Raw genomic sequence first — 25795 nt, 5'->3', positions numbered from 1 at the left:
TCAGACTTCCATTCAATTCAATTTTTGATGGTTCTGAGTGATGGTGGTTCTGTATTTTAGTTGTAATTTTGATGCGGTTGTGCAAAGAGGTGAGCCATGTCTGCCTATGCTGCCATCTTGACTAGATGTCGATTTCAAAAAATTGGCTCACTTTTTTCTATAGCATTTCCAGGGAGCCAATGCAGAACGCTGCCTAGTTTCTCTCCTGTTAGTTCTTCTTCCCTCTCCTTGCTTCACTGTCCCCAGCTTTATTTTTATTTTTATTTTTTAAGAGTATTTATTTATTTATTTTTAGAGAGGGAAGGGAAGGAGATAGAGAGGGAGAGAGAGAAACATCAATGTGCGGTTGCTGGGGACTGTGGCCTGCAACCCAGGCATGTACCCTGACTGGAATCGAACCTGCGACACTTTGGTTCGCAGCCCTCGCTCAATCCACTGAGTTATGCCAGCCAGGGCTATTTTTATTTTTTAAATATATTTTAAAATTTATTCTTAGAAGGGAAGGGAAGGAGAGAGGGAGAAAAACATAAACGTGTGGTTGCTTCTCACGTGCCCCTACTGGGGACCTGGCCCACAACCCAGGCATGTGCCCTGACTTGGAATTGAACTGGCGACTCTTTGATTTGCAGTCCAGTGCTCAATCCACTGAGCCACACCAGCCGGGGCCACTGTCCCCAGCTTTAATAAACATACTGTCAAAATCACCTAGACTTGTGCTATGAGATCTTTCCTGTGCAAAGTCAAAACCCACACATTATAGGCTGGCTTGAGCCAGACCTGCTCCGGTCCTGTCCCCGTCCGGTAGCAAAAGGACCCCATTTCCACTGGCAATGTAATAAGTTTGAGCCCTTGTAGTCTTGTCTTTGGATTTATGGTTTGATATGTATTCATTCATCCCATGTTCATTTTGTGCCTACTGTGAACCAGGCCCTGGGACTGAAGCATGAGGTACTTAGTGTTCTGTTGCAGGAGGTCATTTCAGTCACTCCCAGATGTGTGACAGAAGGGAGGAGATGGAGGCGGAACAGATGCCCACAGAGGAATGTACACACTCAACGCACACGTACCGGGTATTTTCTGTGTGTGTACCAGGAGGCTGGGACCTTACCACGAAAGCGATACAGTCCCTCGTTGCAAACATGTGTTTCATTATATAGTCTTTACCATGAGCCAGCCTTCGATTCCCACTGGGGTTGTCTGATCCAGGCCTTAACACCCGAAAGCGCCAAGCCACCTATGTGGTCACTGGTCCCACAGGTGACACTGCGCCAAGAGATAACAGGGAGCCAGCACAGGTGACTCTGCCGTTCACTCGGCTTTTATTAACGCAGATTCACTCAGCCTGTATTAACGCAGATTCAACCCAAATCCCTCCTAACCTAATAACAATTCCAATCACTCAGAAACAGTCAGTGATGACACCACACAGGGGACAATGAACCAGAGGCCCAGAGTCTCAGTCCGGGAGACAGCACAGTAGGCAGGGAGCGGTCAGCGTCTCACAAGGCAGAATCTTGAGCCTGGTGGGCAGGGGGCAAATGAAGTCCTTGGTCCAGCAGGGCAGAGCCTCCGGCAGCACGGCCGTCAGGAGTTGGGCACGGTGTGGAGCAGCACCTTGGTGTGTGGGGCTGGGCTGTGTCAGCAGTGGTGTGAGGTCCCCACTTGTTATGTCTTTGAGGGCCCTGTACTCCCACCCTTCCGAGTCTCTCCATACACGTCTTGAACCCTGGATCAGTCGCAGGGAATTCCCGGTGGGCTCATGCTGGGGTGCTCCGCCTCTGCAGACGTGTCCATTCAGGTCCTCGAACGCTCCACCCTGCCAGGCAGGCCGCTTCCTTGTTGGACCAGACTTTTCACACCCTGGAAACATGGCTTCAGGTCCTGCTCTCCACAGCCCTGCCCTCTCCTGAAAAGTTCCCACTATAGTGGAGATAGACACAAACAGTACATCGCGTGTCACCAGCAGGATGTGACAAAGGTGGTAGTGGGGTGATGTGGAAGGTACTGTCGGTGGGTACTGGACACTGAAGCCAGCCTAGAGGGCCCAGGAGGCCATCAGGGGGATGGGGAGTCCTGCTGGGTCTGGAACGCTGAATGGAGCTTGATGAGCAGGAAGAGCAGCAGCAGGGGCTGGGGAAGGGAGGGTGCGGTTCTTAGGCCTGAGCAGCTCTGGAAGCAGCAGCATTGCAAAAGGGAAGATGGAGCTGTTTGTTTGCAGGCCCTGCTAAGAAGTTTGAGATTTATCTTGAGAGTAATAGGGTGACAGGATCCAAAATTGGGATTTAGAAAGGTTGCTCTGGCCACACGTAGACAGGAGTTGGAGGGAGAAGAGGGAAAGAACACTTGCTTTCCCAGCTGGAGTCACCTCGGCAGCACAACACTGATGATTTGCACTGTATCCATGGGCCACTTGTATTACTTACTTAATGTTTTTCTTGGATAATTTAAAAATATAACTTCTTTAAAGAAAATCCCAGTGAGTAAAGGGAAGAACAGGCTGCATGCCCCAGTGTTGTACCCAGGCTTAGGGATAGAAACTGAAAATGGCAGGAAGGGGGCAGTGGGAAGGGTCTGTGGTTGCTGATTTGGGCCCCGAGGGGCCTGGAGAACAGGGAACAGGAAGCTGTCGGGGGTAGATGGGGGACAGTTGGAGCTGAATTGAGGTTCCAGTGGCCTCCATGTTGCTAATTCCTCATCTTAGTTGACTTCCCAGCAACGTGTGACCCGCTGACCACACCTCCCCACCCCACCCCGGTCTCACTTTCTTCTCTCAGCTTCCATTTTTTTCCTAGGTCAGTGATTCCCCCTTTCCACCCTCTGCTGGATCCTCTTCCAGCCTCTCTGCGTTGGTGGCATTAGAGTCCTGTCCTCTCTTCCCTCACTGCGGTGGAGATTCATCCCATCTACAGGCTCTCTATACGGTCCCTGTGCTGATCTCGCCTGTTTGTCCATTCAGCCCAGAGTCTCCCCTGGACTCTGGGCTCGTATTCAAGAGTCCACTGATACATCCACTTGGATCTCTAATAAAAATCTTGAAGTTATGTCCAGAATGGGACTCCTGACTTCCCCTAGACCTGCCCCGGCAGTCTTCCCCATCTCAATGATGGCAAATCCTTCCTTCCAACTTTCACCTGAAACCCTTAGAGAGTTCTCCTGGACTGCCTTGTTTTTCCCACAGTCCTTACCCAGTTTTCAGGGTCTCTTGTTGGTTCTGCCTTCAGGGTAGATCCAAAGTTTGACCGCTTCTCGCTGCTCCATTATAACACCCCAGGCCAAGTTACAGTTATCTCTGGCCAGGTCTCCCTGCTCCAGCATTTGTTCTCCCACTGCCCAGCAGCCAGATTACTTGAGACATGAGTGAGATCGCCACTGCCTGAATCCAAACCCTCCAGTGCTTTCCCACCTCACTCAGTAAAAACCGAAGTCCATACCAAGGGCTATACATCCTCTGTCCTGCTTTGTCCCTCCTCCCCAGCCATACTGGTCTTTTGTTCGCTGCCCTCGCCTCCTGCAAGGCTGTGCCTCTGCCTGGACCCCTCCTCCCCCACCTCACTGGGGTCTCTCTTCCTCAGGTCTAACCCCAACTCCACCCCATGCTCCCAGCTGCCTACTCTGCTTTATTTTTCTTCCCCCAAAGTTGCTACTTTCTAACATACCATGCAATTTACTTTTTTTTTAATGGTCTGTTGCCTCCGGTAGGATGCTGGAGAAAGGCAGGGGAAGATTTCGTTGGATCTGTCCACTAGCTTATCCCCAGCATCTAGATCAGTGCCTGGCATTTAGTAGGTCTCTCAATAACTATTTGTGGATGAGTGGGCAGGCCCTGGATAAGCAAGGTCTTCCCCTCAGGAGGACGCTGGGGGTCTGGGGCAGGGTGGAAACGAATGGAGGCTGGTGTTATGAGACTGCACTAGGGCTGCTGGAAGGAGCAGAGGGGGTAGGAGAGGCTGAGCTGAGGAAGCAGCACTGGAGGAGAGGGGAGTGCAGGGTGGGGGAGTTGGAGCCCAGATGGGGGTTCGGAGGGCTAAGGGGTAGCAGAGCTTACAGGTGAGAGACTGGTGGGGCCAGCAGGTGTTACGGGCAGGCACTTGAGACAAGGCGGCTCAGGTGAGGCCGATGCAGTGATGCCACAAGGACCCTCCCTGCCCTCGGCCTGGAGGGGACTGTCATAGTTGTCCAGTGACTGTCGCATAGTGGATAGTATGAGATGGATGAGCAAGAGGTTGGAAAGTCTGATATTTGAGGAGGGGCAAGGCAAGGAGGGCGACACCTGAGCTTTCTTGGGTGAAAAGCCTGAGGCCTCATAAAGAAATGGACAGGGTTGGACTGAGAGGTCACGGGACAAGGGAGGGTTGGGGGACCTCAGAGACTCCAGGTGGAAGATGCCCCTAGCAGACAAGCTGCGGCCAGTGGTTGCTGGTGGGGAGGCTCCATCACCTGGGTGTGCGGGCGACTAAGATCCCAGCGCCCAGAAGGCGGCGCCAAGGTAGAGCTCAACTTCTGGATGAGGAGGCCAAAGGCGTGGCGGAGGGGTCAAGCGGAAAAACCACGCCCCGCCGCCCAAGGGTAGGAAGTGGGGACTGCCGAGGGGCAGCACGTGAGTTGGAACCGCTAGAGGCAACCTACGCTGGGCGCGCCACACCCACAGGACTACCAACCTCGTGGCCAGGTCCCAAGCTACCCGCCAATCAGGCGGTGTTGCGGGCCTCTAGGCCCTGAGGCCCCGCCCAGAGCGGGCTCGTTGCCAGCCAATGGGCGGCTGAGCCCGATTCCCAGGGTGCAAGCACCCCGCTTGGAGTTGGCTCAGGGCGAGAAAAGCAAACCAACCCTATGGGGAATGTGCCCGGGACTCGCTGTCATCTCCCTGCCTCCTCCTCAGGATGGGGCGTAGTGTTTCAACCTGAAGGTTCACTTTCACAGCACGGCAGCGGCGAGCCAGCGCGGTGACACAGGAGTACAAGTGACTGGGGCGACAAGTGAGTGGGGCGCCGGCAGCAAGTGGCAGGAGAAGTCTGGCGGTTGCGGTGCGAGGATTGGCGGGGCGTGGTGTGGCAACGAGGTCAGGAGGTCGTGTGTCTTGTCATTTGCTTTCTCCTTTATCCTTCAGCGCTTACTTCTCAGCCCCCCACCCCCACTGCCGCCTTTGTTCCACCGCAGCACCCTGGGGGGATGGGGGGACCCTTTCCTTGGCGAGTGGACTCATACAGTTCCCCTCTTCCGCCTCAGCCTTCCTAGTCAGGAGGAACACGTCTCCGGTGAGCCCCCTTCTCTGCTCCCTGGTGGACCGAGTGGCACGGAAGATTGGTGGCGCCCCTTCTCCCCCCCACCGTGCCCCCACCCGTGAAGTAGAAATCCAGGGAAAAGGTGCTGTGGCGTCCTGGCATTTTCTTTACCCTGGCTGGCTGCGGGAGTTACTTTGCCACTTGCATCACTGATGATAATTAAACATGCTAAAAAAAATACCGAGAGAATGAAACTTAGAAATCAGGGCAATACTCTTGAAAGTACTGGACTGTAATAATGTGCCTTTTGGAGTTTGTGATTAAAGAAATATTTTGACAAATGTGAGGTGATAAGACGTTGAAGTTTGGGGACATTTGGTGAGGGATAGTTCTGGATTTTAGTGGCGGCTTTTCTGTAAATATAAAGTTAATCCAAAGTAAAAAAATATTTTTAAAGGAAGTAAATCACACCAAACCAAGTCAGTATATTTAAGATTAGTAAACTCAGGGCAGAGAGGTACCCCTCCCAGTCTTATAACTGTTTGCTGCAGACCATTTTGTTTAAGTGTACTCTTTTTCTAGATGAGTAGGTTAGATATTTAGGTAGGGAATATCTTTCCCTGTAGAATGTGCAGTTGAATTGTCTCTTGAAATAAAGTATTTCAGTAGTTTTGCAGAGATCACTGATGAAGGGTCTAAGACGGGGTGTCCAACCCATGGCCCCAGCCCAGGACAGCCGTGCATGCAGCCCAGCACAGAATCATAAATTCACTTCAAATATGAGATTGTTTTGTGACTACATGTCACAGTGTATTAAATGTGTGGCCCAAGGCAATTCTTCTTCTAGTGTGGCCCAGAGACCCCAAAAGGTTGGGCACCCCCGGATTCCTCCAAGGCACTGATGAGCTTTCCCCAACCAGCAGCAGCGGTCCTGAGAGGAAGGAAGTACACAGACCTGACTTATTTCATGTTTATTTCTCAACGTGTAATTTACATAAGGCAGATTTCCAAGGCTCAAATTTTCGATTTAAGCGCACTTTGGAAATGTAAGACACCTTCAGGGTGATCACAAAATGAGTTGCAACAAATATTTTAGTGTCTGTTGCCTCTACAAATATGGGCTAGGTGTGGGAGAAGGGAAATCAAACTAACGTTATGGGAATTTGAAGGAGCCAAGTGCTATCATAATCTTTTGGAAGTAACTATTACATTTTTGATAGTAGCTTAGAACAGCGGTGTCAAACTCATTTTTATCTGGGGCCACATCAGCCTGGAGGCTGCTTTCACAGGGCCAAATGTAATTTTAGGACTGTGTAAATATAACTGCTCCTCAACTAGGGGCAAGGAGCCCTGTGCTGACGCCGGGTGGAGACAAGGTACCGGGCGGATGAAACAAGGTGGAGGGCTGGATTCGGCCGGAGGGCCGGATTCGGCCGGCGGGCCTTGTGTTTGCCACCTGCGGTTTAGAAGCATACCAGTAAATCACCCCAAGATACCACTGGTTCGGTAGCTGTCATACTAAGTTCCTGATGGTGCAGGGAGTGCCCCTTTCTATATTTCTTCTTTTTTAATTTGGGATTTGTACAAATAGGCTTCGTTTTTAAACCATCTGTTTTGAACACCTGCTCCTCCTCCCTGTGAGTCCCTACTTGCCCAAGCTGTGCTCGGACTTGAGCTTGATTTTGTCCCACTGTCTGTTTTCTCCTGTTTTGCTCCTGAATAAAATCTAGTTTTGTTGTGTTTTGTTTTTCACTTTACTGTATAGCTCTGGTTTGGTTTGGTTTTGCTTTGTTTTTGAAACTAGATGAGACTGGCGAACAACCGGTTCAATCCCAAGCAGAATTAAAATAGGGGTGAAATGTGAAGTGTTTCAAAAGGGATGAACAATGTTGGCTGGCAAAGAGGCAAATGATGACACCTGGGAAATCTGGAGGTGGGGACGGTGAAGACTGGTGAGTTGGGGGAAGGGACACATGGAGCAGGAACATGCGGAGCTGTTTGGCCTTAGCAACAGCTTTGCAGCTAACCTCTGGCATGGTCATTTGACATATCTATAACCTTTAACTGGTTTCATGGGTATGTTAAACAGTTGTGGCTGTGCTTTTAGCGAGGGAGAAGGGAGTGACTTCCACCCAGGATGTAACTGGGAGGCAGGTCCCCCTGGTTACAGCGCCTGCGTGAGAGCTTGGAAATGTTTGGCTCCATGCCACAGGGCCACGCCTGCCCAGACCCACTATGGCAGCCCAGTAAAGCTAGAAGGATACGGGAATGCTGGTGGGTATAACCAATTGTAGGAGGAGTTGCTAATGGGGCTGCAGAGGAGGATTGGCGGGGATTTAAACCCAGATGTGGCAGCCATTAAGGGAAGAACCATGTGGCTTTGGCCAGAGTGGGGACTCCTGCAGCCACGTGAGGAAGAATCACCATGCGGCTTTAGCAGAGAACCGCCACTCAGCTTTGGCAGAGTGGTGACCCCCCCACTCCCTGCAGCTTTGCTGAGGATTGTTGAGGAGAGGACAACAAGGCTGTGGTAGTGCAGGAGAACCACGTGGTTTTGGCAGAGTGGAGACACCCCCCCGCCTTTGCAGAGGAGAACCATGCGGCTTGATCTTGGCCCAGGACACAGCTGATGGTGTTGGGAACCTGAATCTACTTTTCCTGAGCTACTGTACCCCAAATTTGGGCAGAGGGAGAAGGAAGGACTGTGTGCATCTGTGGGTATTGTAAAAGACTTTGATATTTTAATGAAGACATTAGGTCACTACTTTAAGTCTGTATAACTTTAAATAAACATTTCCTTTCCTTTTCACAAATCTCTGGCATTGAGAGATGTCTTTCCTCTGGCAGCGGACAAGTGAACCTAGTGGGGAGTCCTTTCGGTAATAGTATATCATACCCCCCTTGGCCCTGTCCTGTAACAGTGACACTGACAAGCTGAGGCGTGTCTGTGACAACCAGGGAGGCATGAGAGGGTCAGTGTGTGTACGCCAAGCACAGGACACAGGTTAGGGGAACATGGTTACCTGTTCAGGCTGCCGGGGAGGAACTGGACCAGCCAGAGGGCTGTTGTACTACTTATGGAAAATGGTTCAGTCTGGTTGGATTTTGTAGGATTAGAGAGGAAGCCAGAGAGGGATGCAGTGGGAGAAGAAATGAAGGTAGATGTGAGCTAGAGAAAGAGACGTCAGAGACTAGACTTATCTAAGCAACCCAAGAAGACACTCCAGCCACTTTCGTGACAATGAAAATGCACCCGAGTCCAGTCCTCCTCGGTCAAAATTACCCCCTCGCTCCTCTTGCTCCTGTCTGTGAAACACTGAGAATGGACGTTGGCGACAAGTTAGGTTTAATAAAACGTCGGTATTACGAATGTTTATCTGCTTTCTAACTTACTGACATCAGGGGCTCCTGCAGGACAGCCGAGTGAACGCCCCGGAGATGTCCATCGGCCGAGCCCGTGTCCCGTAGCCTCTCCAGTGGCCACAGAGTCTCCAGCTCACTCTGACATTTGTAGCCACAAAACCGGCTCCCTGCATAATGCCCAACTGTTCTCACATATAAATCAGTACCTTACTTCTTGTCCTTTTTTCTGTAAGACAGAATTCACATTTATTCCTCTTTCCTTCTGTGGATAAACTAATTTTATTCTTGTTAGAAACAATTCTAATCTGCTGCCTTGGAACCAGCCAGAGAACAGACCTGAATCTGCAGAGCAGAGCGGAGACCACGGGATGAAGTTCTGCTGACCTCCCGCCGCACAGTGAGCTGCAGGCCACTGAAGCTGCCGGCTTCCATCTGCTCAGCGACGGCGCTTAAAGGGCACCCGGATGGCACCGGGCTGGGTGGGCGGAGGGTCTGGGAATGACAAGCATTTAGTTTCTCACTCCCGCTGCCGCCCTGTGCGAGGGGCTGCCTCCTGCCTGTCCCTGCAGTTCGCCATGTTGGGGCTCCCACTCTGGTGTCATCGGAGAGGTGCCCCAAGGTGGTGACCGTTGGCATTTCTCTGGTGGTTTGACAGCAGGCTGGGTAAGGGTGATAAAGTCAGAGGAACTGCTATTAAGAAATAACGTTAAAATGTTCTCAAGTGAGACCTGTGTTTAGTCAGATGTGGGCTGACTTCCAAGATACATCTATGAGGGCGGTTTTACTTTTCTTTTAATTTGAGGTCATTTTTGTCTAGCACTTCCTATCCTTGTAGGCCAGTAACAGTTGCTTTTTTTTTTTCACCGAGTGACCCAGTGCATTCAGTGGGGGTCTGGTGCAGGTGGGGCAGGCAGGTGGGGCAGAGGAGAGCAGACCTCAGAGGAGTTGGGCTTTCGTGAGCTGGGTACATAGGCCGCACTCTAAATGCCTCAAATACAGTGGAATCTGGCAGAAAGTTCTGGTCTCTCCCCCAGCAAATTCTCAGTTACTCTGAGCTCCTGGAGAAGGCAGAGACCTCCCTACTTCGCTGTTTTTCTCTGTTGTTTACCTCTGCCCACTTCCAGGCATGGGAACTAGCCTGTAGAACAAGTGACAACACACAGTAGGGTGGCTGGGGAGTGAGGGCAGAAAAGGGACCCAATGGACGCGGGGGCCTGAGCTCCCACGCCCTAGTTGTGAGGGTGATTCAGCACTAAACTGTCCCATGTAGTGGAAGGAGAGGCATCTGGGGCAATTCCCTGTGGAGGCCTGTTACCCAGACCCGTCCCCTCCCCGCAAAGTCACCTGGAACAGAATCTCTCTCCAGTAGTCAGCATGGTGGACAAGTTCAGTGAAGCCCACATGACTTAAGAGCAGGGTGCTATGCCTTGAATGTATCACAGGGGCGTGGATTTGCTCACGGCGTGTCCACGGGTACCATCAGATCTGGGAGGATGGGAGCGCCGCCTCCACCAGGTGCACCCAGTTAGGGCGCAAAACCGAGGCTGGGCCGGGCTGGGCCTGTGTGCGGGCTGGGACTCACGCTGAATGAGCACCTCCCTCCCCCAGCGACGCAGGGGCCTGCCCCACACTTGCTTATGCTGACCTTTCAGACAAGAAAATGACTGTCCAACATAGGACCCAGGAAAAAAATTACAATGCAGAAGAAAAATAGGTTTATTTGCAAAAATGAACTTGTTCTCAGAACTGAAGTCCAGGGCGGGGTAGGTCTGCAGGCTGGGGCTTTGGAGCTCAGGCTGTCTTCCACTTGACCTCTGTGCTCGGTCAGATTCAGTTATTTTCTGTCCCCAAACTTCAGATGAAGCTAGCAATGGATTGCTGCCCTTCCTCCTTGCTGAACGGGGTTCTGCAGAGAAGCTCCGAGACCACTGGTTAAGCCTGTGAGCACACTCACACGGGTCTGCCCCAGCCCCGTGGGGGTGACACCAGCACTGGTGTGGCAGAGAGCCTGAGCTGGCCCCCGGGTGCTCCGTGCAGGCCAAGTGCACCATCAGCCGTCTTCTCCTGTGGTCTCTGCCACGTCCCCCGGGCCTCTGGCTGGAAGCTCTGGTTTCTCTCAGAGCCTTAGATTTCTCTCCCCACTGTGTGCTGTGTGCAAGCTTCACACACTTGGGTGGTTTTCAGGGTGAACTGGCAAGAGAAGAAAAAATAAGCAGGATTCCCCCAAAACTGTGGAGCAGAGGGGCCCATTCTCCCAGGTCCTCACCAGAGACATGTTTTCCTCAGTGTTTTAGAAGTTCCCACCTCCCACCGGGTGCCCCCACCCACCCTGGGCATGGCTGCAGCCCCAGGGGAGGAGCAGGGCCAGGGTGGAAGAGAGAAGGGTCCCCGGCCGTCCTCACTCTGGCTCTGACAGGCCCCTGTCCAGTCCTCCCTGCCTCCCTCCCCTGCAGCTGGCCAGGGGAGTGGTGCTGAGACTCACCACCTTTAGGACGAAGCTGAGGTCAAGGTGGGAAGACCAGTCGGCTCATTGCTGGGCTGGCCATTCGTCCAGCTCTGACTCCAGTCCCCGGTCTGCCCACTGCTGCTTCCTTCCAGGACCCGCAGATAATGGCTTTTCTGTTCTGTCCCCGAGCTCCTGGTTGTCATCGGGAGGGGGAGAGGGCGGCTGGCCGTGGACCAGCTCCGTGTCGGTGGCTCCAGAGCGACGTGTTCTCTTTAAGAAGAAGAGAGGGAAGGAAGAAGTGAGTCTGGATGACAAGTAGACTTTCTTCAGAAATAAGTAGACAGTGTTTTCTCACAGGCCTTTGAAGTGCTGTGTTGGTCGGTGTGACATACATTCATTCTCTCTCTGGACAGCCTTCCTGGAGAACACGGACGAGGTTGGCTGCACAGGGGCAGGGACAAGTGGGCGAGCATGCTGTCCCCGGTTCCGAGACGCACGGTGTTTGTGCTGCTCTTCAAGTCTGAGTCTCTCTCGTCACGTGGTCCAGGTCTGGCCGGAGGTGGGACCGGCCGGGAGTGGCTCTCCTGGGTCTGCCCGACACCGCCCATCTGTCTGTCCTGCACATCGCTGGCCTGTGCTCATTGCCAGCTGACTGTGCAGGGTCAGCCGGCCTCTAGGGCGCATGGCAGAGCCACGGGGCAGAGCTGTCCTGGGCCCTGGGTCACCGTGGCTCCCTGGTGACGAGCTGTGGTTGGCTCCATGGCCCACGTCATGGGGCCCGAGGAACAAGTAGGTCCCACTGGGTTCAGACGCCGAGAAGTCGGCTGTGACAGCTCAACGTTGTCCCCCCCGCCCCCCCGCAGAGAGTGTCTGATCCTGCCCTTGGGTGTGTGTTGGTCTCTCCTACCGGCATTGTTTTCCCTTCTCACAGCCAAGTTGAGAGATAAATCGGAGCCATCGCTGGAGGAGAGAGTGTGTGAAGACAAGGCATTATTATCACCATAATTTCAAGTACCTCCCTGCCCAGTATTCACAGAAAAATTATAAGTTATCCCTTAACTTTGACAGTTGTGATCTGCAGACAATTTTTTAAAAATATATTTTATTGATTATGCTATTACAGTTGTCCCAATTTTCCCCCTTTGTCCCCCTCTGACCGGTACCCCCATTCCCTCCAGCAGTTCCCCCCTTAGTTCATGTCCGTGGATAGCACAAATAAGTTCCTCCGCTTCTCCATTTCCTACACTGTTCTTAACTTCCCCCTGTCTAATCTGCACCTACCAAGTATGCTTCTTAATCTCTGCACCTTTTCCCCTGTTCTTCCCCCTGCCCCTCCCAGCTGATAACATTCCAAATGATCTCCGTATCTATGATTCTGTTCCTGTTCTGCTTGTTTGCTTAGTTTGTTTTTTTTTAGATTCAGTTGTTGATAGTAGTGAATTTGTTGCCATTTTAAATGTTCGTAGTTTTGATCTTCTTTTCCTTTTATAGTTTCCTTTAACATTTCATATAACAACGGCTTGGTGATGATGAACTCCTTTAGCTTTACCTTGCCTGGGAGGCACTTTATCTGCCCTTCCCTTCTAAATGAGAGCTTTGCTGGATAGAGTAATCTAGGTTGTAGGTCCTTGCTTTTCATCACTTCAAATACTTCTTGCTAGTCCCTTCTAGCCTGTGAAGTTTCTTTTGAGAAATCAGCTGACAGTCTTATGGGAACTCCTTCGTGGGTACCTCACTGCTTTTCTCTTGCTGTGGGATTTCTTCTCTCTCAACGAGGAAAGGCGATTAGAAACCGCAGGGAAAAGCTCTATAATACATGCACGGCCCAGTTCGTTCCCTGGAAGCGAGGGCTGGTTCGAGTACTGTGTCAAGTGTAAGAAGAAAAACTCCTGAGTTTGGCACAAGGAAACCCCTGTGAGGGAGGAAGTCCGCTGACCCCGGGGCAGGACAGGTGTGTGGCCTCCTGGTGCCGGGTGTGGGTGTGACAAGCTTCAGGGTGTCAGCTGGCCTAGGGGACTTCCCACCTGGGACGGGGATGTCCAGGAGCTGCTGACCTGGGAGTGGGCGCTGTGCAGGTCCTCCGGGCTGTGGCTAAAATGGGGAGACATGGATCGTCATGTGGTCAGGGTGGCAGAGCCTTGCCCCGGGGGCCCTGAGCGGCTGCTCACACACCTGCTTACTTCACAAGCAGGTATATAGGACACCAACGACTGTGTTGGTGTTGCTCTTCATTTTGGGGCTTGTTACAGTGATTAGCTCTGCTAACTAATTCAGATTAACTGGTCTTCAGGTTTCTAGACACTTATAGCCAAAGCACAAGAGACTTAATTATAAATAAAAACAGACAAGTGTTGTCAACCTTAGCAAGGTGAAGCATCGTCTGCAGCAGAGGGGAGGATGGGGTGGGAGGGCGACTGTGTAGGCCGTGTGCAGGGGACACAGGTCAGCGGCCGCCGCTGGGTCTGCACTGGGGGGAGACAGGAGGGAAGGCCTTCATCCGTGCGCCAGTGTGGGAACGGGGCCGGACTCACAGGTGACAGTGAGTGAGCCCGGGCCCTGGGTGATTCCCGTTTTTCCTGGTTGCCCACAGAGTGGCCTGGGAACAGGCAGTGTGGCTGCAGTGAGGGTCACCACCGCTGCCGTCACACTCCCGGGAGCTCAGCTGCTGTTTTGGGGTGATTAATTGCATTCGCCCCACATCCCAGCCTTGGCTCAGCCCTTCCTGAGCACCTATAGGAGCTGCAGCTCAGTGGAGGAGGTCAGGCTCCAACCTCCAAGTTTGACTTTAAATGCAGCTTTACCCCCTTGAGAAGGATGTTTAACCCTCGATTTCCGCATCTGCACAGCGGAACAGTGATGACTGCAAATGGGCTGTTCTGAGGTTTACATGAAGTCACGTCAGTTCACGGAAGGCCCCTACTGTATATACACTGGACACATAGTATCAGTAGCTGTTCCATCTTTCTTGCTGCTGTCACTGATGTGACAGCCTGCATTTGCTCCAGTGGTGCTGCACATGGCTGTGCTGTGTCGGAAACCTGGTCCTACACCCGAGTCTTACAGCACTGTCTGGGGAGAAAGGGACGGAGTCCACTGGGGCAGCCTCGACAGGCGTGGGCACGTCCCTGAAGGGGGAGCCAGGCCACCTCACTTCCCCTGTCAGCCCGCGGCGGGGTTTCTTTGGCTCTAACTTCTTTCTCTTCCCTCATAAAAGATGCTTTTCACATGACAGCTAGAAAGGGAAGGAAGGAAGTTATCTGTGGAGAAGAGAGAGGCGGGGACCTAAAGATTCTGCAGAACTCAGCATTTTCTTAGGAGCCCTCAGTGATCCCATGAAATGTGGGCTTCAGGACTGACTAGCTTTCTGTTCCCTTCTCTCTTATTTTGCAACCGTCCTGCTGCTCGTCTTGTGACAGAGTGGCCTGACCGTCGGAAGGGGCGTGTGGGCCTGCCGCGCTGGAGCAGGACAGGCTGCACCGGGCAGGAGTTCAAGGAAACCGGGGACACTGTCTCAGAAGTGGGAGATCTTGACGGTGTCCCAGGTCTAAGCGGTGAGCAGGAGGGCCACCCTGGGACCGACCCCAGGTACGGGTGTGCCAGGTGCCACGGTGAGGGGCGTCTGCCTCAGCTCCTCACAGCAGATGGGGGTGTGTGTGTGCGCACACGTGAATGGATATGAATGTGAATGGAATGTCAGCGCGTATGAATGATTGTGATGGGTGTGCATGAGTGTGTCTGTGTGTGCCATGGGAAGGGAGTTCTTCTATTGTAACCTTGAGGCCTTCAGTTGAGACCTGTGGTCTCGTCTTTAGATGGAGTTAAGCGGTCACAGCGAGACACTGACAGTCTCGAACAAGGATGCCACCACTTCTAATGTCCCTGAGTGCACACACCATGCACACAGCCCTGTGAGTTAGTGCTTGGAAAGTAAATTCTGCAACTTTCTTTTGATGCCATAATCGTCATATGGAATCAATTATTTGGGGTTAAAATGTTTAGTAATGCAAACATTTACAATAGGTTACCATTTTGCCTTGGCTGGTGTGGCTCAGTGGATTGAGTGGCCTGTGAACTTAAAGACTGCCAGTTCAATTCCCTGTCAGGGCACATGCCTGGGTTGCAGGCCAGGTCCCCAGTTAGGGGTGTGCCAGAGGCAACCAATTGATGTTTGTCTTCCTCTCTTCCTTCCTTCTCTAAAAATAAAAAAAAATAAAATCTTAAAAAAATAAAATAGGTTACCATTTTAAGCTGTGTGGCACTTCTCAGGTGACTCCTTGAGGGGCTCTGTGGCGCTGCTGGTGGGTGGAGACACCACCCAGGGTCCCTTGCATCCATCAGCTGCAGGTGGCCGTGTGTGGGCGGGGCTGCTCGGCTGGCTGTCCTCTACTGCGGGAAGGCAGCGGCTGGCCTGGGTACACTCCGCTCTGCCCCTGCACACGCTTGCGACTTCCCCTACATGGCACCTTTGCTTCTCTTAACGGGGCCTGCAAGGGCGACAGCAGGGAACGGAGGCTTGTCCAAGGTCGCTGAGTGAACCTCCGATCCTGGCCCCCCTCGCCCCCCTCACCCTCCTCACTGGTGAGCGTCGGTAGGCCCGTGAGAGCAGGGGTCCAGGGAGCCGGGCCCCGCCCACCATGGCTCTGCCTGTAAGGCCCTGACTTTTTTTCCTTTTGAATAGTTTTGTCACAGTAAGATGCACACAATGAAATTCACCATTTTAGCGGTTTTCGGTGCACAGTTCCATGCTGTGACGCACACCCCTACTGCTGTGCGGCCGTCACCGTGGTCGTCTCCATCTTCAGCTGAGACTCGGTCCCCATCCCGCCCCCTCCCCCACCCCGCCCCCTCCATCTCACCTTCCGTCTCTGTGACTCTGGCAGCTCCAGGGGCTGTCACGGGCGGAATCACACAGCATTTGTCTTGTGACGGGCCTATTTCACGGAGGACCGTAGTATCTTCAAGGTCCATCCAGGTGGTAACATGTGTCGCAGTGTCCTTCCTTTTTTTTTTTTAATTGAATCTACTGGGGTGACACTGGTTAATAAAGTTACATAGGTTTCAGGTGTACAGTTCTATAATACGTCACCTCCATATTGTACAGAGCGTTCACCACCCCAGGCCAAGTCTGTTCCATCACCATTTATCCCCTTCACCTTCTTCTACTTCCCCCACCCCCTCCCCCTCTGGTCGCCACCGAGCTCTTGTCAGTGTCTGTGAGTTTTTCTTTGCTTAACCCCTTCTCCTCTTCCACTCAGCCCCCCCAACACCCCTCCCCTATGACAGCTGTCAGTCTGTTCTCTGATTTTGTGGGTCTATTTCTGTTTTGTGTTTGTTTTGTTCGTTGGATTCCACATACAAGTGAAATCATACAGTATTTGTCTTTCTCTGACGGGCTTACTTCACTTGGTATGGCACTTACCAGGCCCATCCATGCTGTCACAAGGGGTGAGATTTCCTCCTCTTTTTTAACCGCTGGGTAGTATTCTGTTGTGTAAATGCACCACAGCTTTTTTGTCCACTCACCACTGATGGGCACTGGGCTGCCTCCAAATCTTGGCGATTGCAAATATTGCTGCTGTGAACATAGGAGTGCTTATGTTCTTCTGGATTAGTGTTTTGGGTTCCTTCGGATGTATTCCCAAAAGTGGGGTTGTTGAGTCAAAAAGCAGGTCCATTTTTCATTTTTTGAGGTTTCACCATGCTGCTTTCCTCAGTGGCCGCACCAGCCTGCATGCCCGCCTGCAGTGCGTGAGGGCTCCCCTTTCTCCACGTGCTCGCCAGCGCTCGTTCGCTGGTTTGTTAATGACGGCCGTTCCGGCTGGTGCAAGGTGGTGTCTCACTGTGGTTTTCTCTGGCATTTCTCGGATGATCAGTGACATTGAGCATCTTTTCACGTATCTGTTGGCCATTGTCCTCTTTGGAGAAGTGTCTGTTCAGGTCCTTTGCCTGTTTTTTAATCGGATGGTTTGTGTTTTTTTGGTGTTGAGTCTTAAAGGTTCTTTGTGAATTTTGGGTAGTAACCCCTTACCAGATGCATTGTTGGCAAACATGTTCTCCCAATTGATGGGTTCCCTTTTCATTCTGTGGATGGTCTCCTTCTCTGTGCAAAGTCTTTTGTTTGATGTGGTCCCATTTCTTTCTTTTTTCTTTTTTCCCCCTTGCCCATAGAGATATATCAGAGAAAATATTGCTGCAAGAGATGTCCCACATTTTATTGCTTATGTTTTCTTCTAGGATTTTTATGATTTGAGTCTAATATTTAAGTCTTTAATTTGTTTTGAGTGTATTCTCATGTATGGTGTAAGAAGGTGGTCTGGTTTCATTTTTTCCCAACCTATCTGTCCAATTTTTCCACCATTCGTTAAATAGCCTGTTGTTACCCCACGGTGTGTCCTTGTCTCCTTTGTCAGATATTAACTAACCACAAATGCATGAGTTTATTTCTGGGCTTTCTCTTCCGTTCTGTTGATCTCTCTGTGTTTGTATGCTAGTACCATGCTGCTTTGGTTACTATGGCCTTGAAATACAGTTTGATATCATGGAGTACGATTATTCCAACTTTGTTCCTCTTTCTCAAGATTGCTGTAGCTGTTTTGGGTCCCTTGTGGTCCCATACAAATTTTTGGAATATGTGTCCTAGTTCTGTGAAATAAGCCGTGGCTGTCCGGACAGGAATTGCACCGAGCGTAGAGATTGCTCTGGGTAGCGTGGGCATTTCAGTGATGTTAATGTTTCCTGTCGGTGAACACTGTGCACCCACCTAGCTGTATCTTCTTTAATTTCTTTCTTCAGTGTCTTACAATTTTGTGAGTGCAGGTCTTTTACATCCTTGGTTAAATTTATTCCTGGGTATGATTTTTTCATGCAATTGTCAATGAGAGTATTGTCTTAGTTTTCCTTCTGATAGTTCATTATTGGTGTATAAAGATGCAACTGATTTCTGAATATGTTTACTGACTTGTGCCCTGCTACTTTAATGAAGTCATTCATCAATTCTGGTAGCTTTCTGGTGGAATCTTTAGGGTTCTCTAAGATCTCACTGAGTTCAGCCATTCTTCCCCTAAGTTCCTTGAGCATCCTTACAACCATTGTTCTGAACTCTGTATCTGACCAGTTGCTTGCCCCCTCTTCATTTAGCTTTATTCCTGGAGGTGTCTCCTGTTCTTTAATTTGAGGTTTGTTTTTTTTTTTTGTCTCAACATTTTGGCTGCCTCTTTGTGTTTGTTTCTATGCAGTAGTGGATCTGCCACGACTCCCGGTTCTGATGGGGTGGCCTTATGTAGTAGGTGTCCTGTGGGACCCAACAGCACAATCTCCTTGACAACCTGAGCTGGGCAGTCCAAGAATATCCCCTGTGGGGGGAGTGTGGGGTCGACCCCCAAGCTGGCTGTGTAGCTCAACACCGACCACGGCGTGTGAGCTGCTGTGCAGGAGCTGACCGCATGGAGCGGAATTTGCCTCAGTCAAGTCTGGCGCCTGTGGTGGTCCCTGTCATGGTCCCCCTGTGGACACGCTGCTTGTGAAGCTAATTGGATCCTGCTCTGACGTTGTCTGAAGCTGGCCACAGGGTGTGTTGGTTCTGGGGGCCTCTCCTGGCCGCTTTTGGTGCCAGCCAATTCCAGATGCTTCCTGTGACTGCCCTGGGCAACTTGTTTCTAGCTACAGAGCAATCCACTGTGAGTGGCTTGGCTGCCTCTGCGGGGCCTGAGTGAGCGCAGGAAGGTCCAAACAATGCCCCAAGGCCGGCTTTTACCAGCACTGGGCCCTGGGGCAGTTCTGCAATGTCCCAAGGTACTTAAGACCCGCCTCCACTGGTCCCCACCTGCGGCTGCCTATCAGGCTCAGTCAGTGAAAGAGCCTCTGGCAAAACTTGAGTCACTTGAGGCAGATTCTCAGTGAGTCACCAGGTAGAGGGAGTGGCGTTCTCCAGACTGATAGAGGTTTGAACTCGGGGTCAGTGTTGGGTGTGATACCCCTCAGCACACGGTCCAGGGTCCAGCGTGTCCAGCGGGTCAGGCTGCCCTCTGCTGGGTGCTCACACATCTTTGAGCAGTGCGCAGGGCCCCCAGACGTGGCTTTCTTTGTGACAGTGGAATTGAAAAGTTGAAACAGGCCACATCCCAGAACTGAAGGTGTCCGGGATCTGTAGTCTGAGATCAGCCGTGTGAGCTCATGGCCCCTCAGGGGGTGGGTGGGTACTCAGAGGCCAGGGAGTTGCTTCCTGCTGTGGGCAACTCGTGGGTCCCCTGGGATGTGGTGGGTCCCCTGGGATGTGGCGACAGAGGGAGAGCAAGGTGGGGTCATGCAACCGCGATCCCGTCACCGTGTCATGAAAAGGTTAGTCCCCTCCCATGGGGCTAGCAGATCCCAGCAGATGCCTCCCTCCACTTCCTCCTGGAGAGGGCTGCAGTTCTGTCCAGACTTCGGCCAGATGTGTGTCCACTGGCCGCTTGGGCAGCGCGCTCTTGGCCTTCTGCCCCCAGGGCTGGGCGAGCCAGGCTGCCTGGGGTTTCCAGGGCGAACGAGGTGTGTGTACAGGGGTGGGAGGAGCAGCTCATGAGGGTTTCGGGTGTGGGTTGAAAATGCTATCCAAACCATTAAGGCTTTTAAAGAAAATGTGGGTGTGTGTCTTCTCCCACGCTAGACCTAAGCAGCCAAATGAATGCTGAGCATGTTCTCGAGGAAGCGGACCTCTGCCCGCACCCCTGCCGGACGCCCCCGGAACCGTGACGGAGGCGCCCGGAGGAGGAAGGCAGGTGGCTCCTCTCCCGGCAGTGCGTCGGTCTGCACAGCTGACTGGGGCTGGAGCCGGGGAGGCTCTCAGACACGAGAATGATACGATCTGATTTATAACTTTTAAAGATCAATCTGGTGTTTATTTTATCTATATGTTTTAAATTTGATTTATTTTTTTATTTTTATATTTTTAATAATTAAAAAATTTTAAAGAGTTGAATTCTCTCTCTTTTTTATTTTTTTACTTACATTTTTAGAGGGGAAGGGAGGGAGAAAGACAGGGAGAGAAACACCGATGTGTGAGAGAAACATCCATCAGTTGCCTCTCACTCGTCCTCAACTGGGGGCCTGACTGGGAATTGAACCAGCGACCTTTTGGTTTGAAGGCCGGCGATCAATCCCAAGACACCCCAGCCAGGGCAGTTATTAAAAATTTTAAATTAGATTTGACATTCAGTATTATTTTCAGGTACACAGCATAGTGGTCAGACAGTCATAAAACTTACAAAGTGATTCCCCCAGTAAGTCTTGTATGGGGTCTCTTTCAAAAGGGTATTTAATCCCTTTCACGTGATCTAATCACCCTCACAGGACCCCACCTTCCATCTGTTTCTAATCGGGTTTGTTGGGGCGACACTAGTTGGCACGACCGTGGAGGCTCCGGGCACACGGCGCCGTGACGCAGCCTCTGCAGAGTGCGTCCCTGCCGCCACGGACTCGCCCTGTACCCCCCTCTCCGTCCCCCACCCCTCCCCTCCAATGCCACCCTGCGATCTGACATTTGGAGTGACATTTGAGATGCGCCTGGAGAGGAGGCAGGGTGTGGACCGGCGGTCTTCCTCCGGCGCCCCGGCACACGGTGTGCTGCGAGAATTCTATGACAGGCCACACCCGACTAAGGGGCACTGGTCTCTTCCCAGTGTCTCTTCAAGGCTCTTGTCATTCTTTTCTCTTTTTTTTTTTTCTTTTTTTCTCATTTCTCCTTTTCCCCCTCACTTCTCCTTTCTCTCTTTTTTCTATCTTCTTGTTTCTAATGAGCTGACCGTGACATTCCCTAAAATTCTAAATGGCCAACAGACCACAGCAAGACACTTCTTGAGGCTCCTGCTTGGAACCACAGTGTCACTTTTTAAATGTGACAAGCACAGGGAAGAGGGTCAGTGCCCCGGACGAAATGGTCGGGTGTTTCGTGTTGTAAAAGCCCGAGTGGCGCACCGGACGCACATCGCCCACTGAGACAGGAGGAGGGAGAGGCGTGCTTCAGGTACAGAGCGCGGCCACGCAGCTGGAGGCGTGCTTCAGGTACAGAGCGCGGCCACGCAGCTGGGAGCAGGAGAGATGAAGACAGCAGACAGGAGTGGCCACCCCTCGGAGGCCCATGAGCGAGGGCACAGAGCTGGGGAACGGAAGACCCTCCGTGAAGAAGGGAGGGCGGAGGATGGGGACAGGGGACCCTCCATGAAGGAGGCAGAGCAGGGGAAGGGGTGAAGCAGGGGAACCGGACCATGGGAGGGGCAGGGGGAGGGGCAGGGGGGGACGGGGGACCTGGGCAGAGAAGGGGAGAGGAAACAGAGGACCCTCCATGGATGGGGCTGTATCTCCTGTCACCTGTCCCTCATCCCCTGGCCTTCCTGTACTTACCCATCCCCTAAAAGGTCCTCTATCCTCCCTCCCCCACCCGGGTCACAAAAGGTCCTCTACCCCCTGTTCTAACCCTTCCATGGAGGGTCCCCTACCTCTCCTGCCTTGCCCTGTTACCTCCATGAAGGTACCTCACCTGCTTCCATCCTGTCCCCTCCATGGAGGGTCCCCTCCCCCTTCTCCCCTGCCCCAGTTCCCTCCATGGAGGGGTTCTCTACACCCCCTGTTCTGCCCTCTCCATGGAAGTCCTCTATACCCTGTGCTCTGCCCCCCTGCCCTGCCCCCCTCCATGGAGGGTCACCCCCCCCCCTGCCCCACCCCCTCCATGGAGGGTCACCTCCCCCCCTGCCCTGCCCCCTCCATGGAGGGTCACCTCCCCCTCCCCTGCCACACCCCCTCCTTGGAGGGTCCGCTCCCCCGCCCCCTCCATGGAGGGTCACCTCCCCCCCCCCCTCCCCCTGCCCGCCCCCTCCATGGAGGGTCACCCCCCTCCCCCTGCCCCGCCCCCCTTCCCACACCCCCTCCCCCTGTCCCGCCCCCTCCATGGAGGGTCCCCTCCCCTCCCCCCTGCCCCCGCCCCCCTCTATGGAGGGTCCCCTCCCCCACCCCTCCCCCATGCCCCGCCCCCTCTATGGAGGCTCCCCCCCCCCACCCCCCCCCCCTGCCCCGCCCCCTCCATGGAGGGTCACCTCCCCCACCCCCTCCCCCTGCCCCGCCCCCTCCATGAAGGGTCACCTCCCCCTCCCCTGACCCGCCCCCTCCATGGAGGGTCACCTCCCCCACCCCCTCCCCCTGTCCCGCCCCCTCCATGGAGGGTCCCCTCCCCTCCCCCTGCCCCGCCCCCTCCATGGAGGGTCACCTCCCCCTCCCACACCCCCTTCTTCTGTCCCGCCCCCTCCATGGAGGGTCCCCTCCCCTCCCCTCTGCCCTGCCCCCTTGATGGAGGGTCCCCTATCCCCCCTGCCCTGTCCCTTCCATGGAGGATCTTCTGTTCCCTTGCTCTGTCCATCGCTCACGGGTCTCTTCGTGGCGTGCGCTCCTGTCTCTGGTCTTCATGTCTCCTGCCTCCGGGCCACGTGCCCGGGTCTCTGCCCCTGAAGCATCGTCTCACCGTCTTCCTCTGTCTGAACCCTACCTGTGCTCTCAAGGCACATCTCAACTATGATTCCAAATGTCAACTCACGGTGTGGTCTTTAAAACATATAAGCCAGATGATACCATTCTCGTGCCTAAAAGCCTTCATGGTTGTGATAGCACCTTCAACCCACCCGAGGGCCCTTTACCTGCCCACTTGCCCCGCCCCCCGCCCCAGCCAGCCCGGTTGCCCTGTCCCTGGGGCACTTGCGCTCCCTTTCGGGGAGGCTTTCCCAGTTCTCCATGGGGTCAGCTCTGTCTCAACAGCCCAGTCTGAGTTGGAATGTGACAAGATCTTGGGGAGCTCTGCCCTGGCCCCTGCTGGGGAGTCCCCACAGAGGTCTCAACCCCGCTCTGTGTGATATCTTGTGGCAGCAGGTCACAGAGCTAAGACAGGTCACAATGGCGAGACAGGTCATAGAGGTAACCTGGCAACCATCCCGGTCAGCCTGGCTGGCCAGGTGACCAGTTGAGGCCGGATAAATAGACTTGGGGCCAAGGTCTCCCAGAAGCAGGGAGTGGCCTTGGCAGGGGCAGGGAGGAACTGGCCCGGCAGGAGCGGGTTCTGCCAGCACCGTGTGAGTAGGGGCGGGCCTCCCAGGGCCTCCGGGCAGGAGCGCAGCCCCAGGAACCTGCTGCAGGTTTCCGGCCGCAGCGCCCATGACCACGTACTTCATGGTGTGGGGCGCTCCATCGGAGGGCATCTGTTGTAGGGTCGCCATGGAAACCCAGTGTTGTCCCCATCGCTCCCTGGTCATATCGCCTAAGTCTGCTCCCTTCATGGTGTAGTTCTTGTTCACTTGGCTGCCGGCCCCTCTCAGCGCCTGAGAGGTGGCCTGTGCAGGCCCCGCCTCCGAGACCCAGGCGCGCGAGGGCCGCGGAGGAGCTGACGGCACACAAGTGTGGAATGAGTTCAGGAGTGAAGGGCTCTTCTCTGATTTTATAAAATTTTATTTTTGTAGTAAAGTTGATTCCTTAACCTGTGAGTACGTTTGATTTTCTCCACCTCGTTAGGACATCCCAAATAAATAAATTTATGAATGAAAGGTTTGGGCCAGAGCTGCAGTTGCCACCCTGCGCGCTGCCTCATGGAGGGAGAGGGCCCTGGCTGCAGGCGGGCTCACTCTGGGACGTGCCTCCTGCCCCGGTCCCCATGCACCAGCCTGTTGGCCTCTTGTGGTCAGGTGACCCTGGTGTTCCTTGTGGCGGGGCCAGGCGACCCCCATCCCAGAGCCGTGACGGCCCTGGTGACCTTAGCCCCTTGAGTTTGTTTTCGTTCATTTCTTACTTGGGGACCAGCGACTGTGGCCACTGGGGGTGGGGGCAGCTCATGTGCTGTGTGCTCAGTGGCTGCAGGCCTGCGGGGGGCAGTCAGTGGGGGGGCCCTCCTGAAGTCCCCACTAGCTGGCCCGCTGCCCCGCCATCCCCTTAACAGCAACTCCCCAGTTCCGTTTGGGGTTCCCAGAAACAGTTTTGGGGACACAGTGATGTCAGGTCATGACCAGGTGGCCTGTGCCTGTGGCCACAGGGCTTGCTGAGGTCGAGCCTGAGTCCAGATGACCTTCCTCAGCTGTGGTCCGGGTGGCCAGGGCTGAGCAGGGGGGTCTGAGGGCCCCTGAGCGGCTGAGCTTAAGGGACTGCAGCTGACGGAGGCTTCAAGTGTTTGGGCCCGAGGGGTGGCTCCACCAGGCGGCCATGTGTCCTGGCCCCGGGGGTGGCCTGGGAGCTGCCCCTCCAGTTCCTGGCCTGCCCTGGGGCTCGTGGAGGCCCAGCTCCATGGCTTGGCAAGTAGGGCTGCCAGATAGAGCAAACCTAACAAAACATTACATGAGACACATGAATGTGGAAAGATTGTTTATCTGAAATTCAATTTTATTTTTTAAAGGTTTTATTTATTTATTGTTAGAGGGGAAAGGAGGAAGGAAGAGAGAGAGAGAGAAACATGAATATGTGGTTGCCTCTCGAGTGCCTCCTACTGGGGACCTGGCCCGCAACTGAGGCATGTGCCTGACTGGGGATTGAACCAGCGACCCCTTGCTTTGTAGGCTGGAGTGACACCAGCCAGGGCTCAAATTCAGTTATTTTAAAAATATATTTTATTGATTATGCTATTACAGTTGTCCCATTTCCCCCTTTCACTCCCCTCCACCCTGCACACCCTCTCCCACCCACATTCCCCCCCTTTAGTTCATGTCCATGTGACATAAGTTCTTTAGCTTCTACATTTCCCATACCATTCTTGCCCTCCCCCTGTCTATTTTCAACCTACAATCTATGCTACTTATTCTCCGTACCTTTTCCCCCTCTCTCCTCCTCCCACTCCCCTGTTGCTAACCCTCCATGTAATCTCCCTTTCTGTGGTTCTGTTCCTGTTCTAGTTGTTTGCTTAGTTTCTTTTGGTTTTGTTTTAGGTGTGGTTGTTAATAATTGTGAGTTTTCTGTCCTTTTACTATACATGTTTTTTTTTAATCTTCTTTTCTTAGATAAGTCCCTTTAACACTTCATAAAATAAGGGCTTGGTGATGATGAACTCCTTTAACTTGACCTTATCTGAGAAGCACTTTATCTGCCCCTCCATTCTAAATGAAAGCTTTGCTGGACAGAGCAATCTGGGATGGAGGTCCTTGCCTTTCATGACTTGGAATACTTTCTAGCCCCTTCTTGCCTGTAAGGTCTCTTTTGAGAAATCAGCTTACAGTCTGATGGGAACTCTTTTGTAGGTGACTGTCCCCTTATCTCTTACCGCTTCTAGGATTCTCTCCTTCATTTTTACCTTGGCTAATGTAATTATGATGTGCCTTGGTGTGTTCCTTCTGGGGTCCAACTTCTTTGGGACTCTGAGCTTCCTGGACTTCCTGGAAGTCTGTTTCCTTTGCCAGAATGGGGAAGTTCTCCTTTATTATTTGTTCAAATAAGTTTTCAATTTCTGACTCTTCCTCTTCTTCTGGTACCCCTATAATTTGGATGTTGGAACGTTTAAAGATGTCCTGGAGGTTCCTAAGCTTCTCCTCATTTTTTTTGAATTCTTATTTCTCCATTCTTTCCTGTTTGGTTGTTTCTTTCTTCCTTCTGGTCCACTCTATTGTTTTGAGTCTCAGTTTCCTTCCCATCACTATTGGTTCCCTGTGCATTTCCCTTCATTTTTCTTATCGTAGCTTGCATTTGTTCATCTAATTTGTGACCAAAATCAACCAATTCTGTGAGCATCCTGATCACCAGTGTTTTGAACTGTGCATCGGATAGGTTGGCTATC

Source organism: Phyllostomus discolor, chromosome 9 (assembly GCF_004126475.2).
Source record: "Phyllostomus discolor isolate MPI-MPIP mPhyDis1 chromosome 9, mPhyDis1.pri.v3, whole genome shotgun sequence".
NCBI classification, from domain to species: Eukaryota; Metazoa; Chordata; class Mammalia; order Chiroptera; family Phyllostomidae; genus Phyllostomus; species Phyllostomus discolor.
This window is presented reverse-complemented; position numbering follows the sequence as displayed.